Source organism: Cucurbita pepo, chromosome 7 (assembly GCF_057944985.1).
Source record: "Cucurbita pepo subsp. pepo isolate OVF chromosome 7, ASM5794498v1, whole genome shotgun sequence".
NCBI lineage: Eukaryota > Viridiplantae > Streptophyta > Magnoliopsida > Cucurbitales > Cucurbitaceae > Cucurbita > Cucurbita pepo.
In genome coordinates this window covers 5,351,478-5,353,977 of record NC_141804.1, presented here as the reverse complement: position 1 = coordinate 5,353,977, position 2,500 = coordinate 5,351,478, and positions in this window count along the sequence as shown.

Here is a 2,500-nt window from a genome sequence, read left to right as displayed (position 1 = left end):
CGCACGCCCCCCTCCCCCCCACACACCCCTGCGCCCCCACTCCCCTCGCACATGCCAAGCCCCATCCTATGCTATGTGCGATACATGTCCTACCAACAGCATATCAAAAGTGTTGTATAAAGCCTTGGACTATAAAAATATCATCAAACCCAATACCCGTGAAAAGGGAATGTTCATTTTCAATGCTTGTATTGTTGTGAATGTGGAGTGGTCGGGTTGTTGTAATTTTTTTCCTGGGAGCTAAGCAAAATGAAAGAATGATTCCCACAAAATTTCAGAATTTTTTGACCACTCTAGCTATTTTTTCTAATTTCTTATTATTTAATATTTAAAAATTCATTAAAAAAAATTGGTTGGTTGAAAAACTATGAAACTTGATTTCTAGATCCACTAGAATGTCCAATTCATGAATCAATTGAGTTCATGGAAAAAAAACATTCTAAAACTTGAGATATTTGACCGTATGACCGCTCAAAAAAATCGTATCTAGGCCTCGCAGACCAAAAATGCCTCAAAATGTACTATATAGGGGGGTGACTAGTCTGCATGGGCTGGCCACGGGGCTACCCCCTATATATTCTGCCACCCCCACGCCCCAAGCACTATGCGCCGCACATGGGCATATGCTTGGGGCGTCGGGGTGGTGGTCGGAGGTCGAGGGCGGTTGACGGCGGTGGTGCGGTGGCCGAACGCGCACGGTGGGTAGTGTCGGAACGTTCCCGCGCGCTCGCCAGCCCCGCCCTGCCCCACCCGCGTGCGCCCCGCCCGCTTGCCCCCGCGCGCTCGCCCTCATGCTCCAGCGCGCGCGCGCCCTCATGCTCCAGCGCGCGCGCGCCCTCATGCTCCAGCGCGCGCGCGCCCCCGCCCCGCCCCGCCCGCGCGCCCTGTCCCGCCCCGCCCGCGTGCTCCCGCGCGCGCGCCCCCCGCCCCGCCCGCGCGTGCTCCCCATCCATCACCCATTAATTGTGGAAGTACATGTGGAGTGGTCAGTTTGTTGTAAATTTTTTTCTGGGAGCTAAGAAACATGAAAGAATGATTCTCACAAAATTTCAGATTTTTTTGTCAACTCTAGATATTTTTTCTAATTTCTTATTATTTAATATTTAAAAATTCATTAAAAAAAATTGGTTGGTTTAAAAATTATGAAACTTGATTTCTAGATCCATTAGAATGTCCAATTCATGAATCAATTGAGTTCATAGAAAAAAACATTCTAAAACTTGAGATATTTGGTCGTATGACCGCTCAGAAAAATCATATCTAGGCCTGGCAGACCAAAAATGCCTCAAAATGTACTATATAGGGGGGTGACTAGTCTGCATGGGCTGGGCACGGGGGTACCCCTATATCTTCCGCCACCCCCATGCCCCAAGCACTATGCGCCGCACATGGGCATATGCTAGGGGCGTGGGGGTGGTGGTCGGCGGACGAGGGCGGTTGACGGCGGCCGTGCGGTGGTGAAACTTGCACGGTGAGGCAGTGTTGGGTGCGCCTTTGGGCGTGCGACATGAACCTTGTTGAGAATGGAATGTTGCGATGTTGCCTTCTAACTTGGGCTGGCTTGAGGATGGTTGATGGCTGGTACGATGATGAAACATGCAAGGTGTGGTGGAGTTGGGTGCCTTCGGGCGTGCGGCATGAACCTCGTTGAGTGTGTGACGTTGTGGTGATGCTTGGCTAGCCTTGGGCCAGCCCTATGTTTTGAAGGTGTGTGGTGCCAGAACATGTTCGATTGGTTGGAATCGGGTGCCTTTGGGCGTGCGACATGAGCCTCGTTGAGCACGGAATGTTGCGATGTTGCCTTCCAACTGGGAATCTCTAGTGTGAGGACTGTGGATGGTTGCTGGTACGATGACGAAATATGCAAGGTGGGGTGGAGCCGGGTGCCTTCGGGAGTGCGGCATGAACCTCGTTGAGTGTGGGACGTTGTTGTGGTATGCCTCCCTTCCTTGGGCTAGCCCTATGTTTTGAAGGCTGCGTGGTGGCGGAACATGCTTGGTGGGGTAGTGTCAAATGACTTTGGGCGTGCGACATGAGACTTGTTGAGCATGGAATGTGGCCTTCTAACTTGGGCTGGCTTGAGGATGGTTGATGGCTGGTACGATGATGAAACATGCAAGGTGGGGTGGAGTTGGGTGCCTTCGGGCGTGCGGCATGAACCTCGTTGAGTGTGTGACGTTGTGGTGATGCTTGGCTAGCCTTGGGCCAGCCCTATGTTTTGAAGGTGTGTGGTGCCAGAACATGTTCGATTGGTTGGAATCGGGTGCCTTTGGGCGTGCGACATGAGCCTCGTTGAGCACGGAATGTTGCGATGTTGCCTTCTAACTGGGAATCTCTAGTGTGAGGACTGTGGATGGTTGCTAGTACGATGACGAAACATGCAAGGTGGGGTGGAGCCGGGTGCCTTCGGGAGTGCGGCATGAACCTCGTTGAGTGTGGGACGTTGTTGTGGTATGCCTCCCTTCCTTGGGCTAGCCCTATGTTTTGAAGGCTGCGTGGT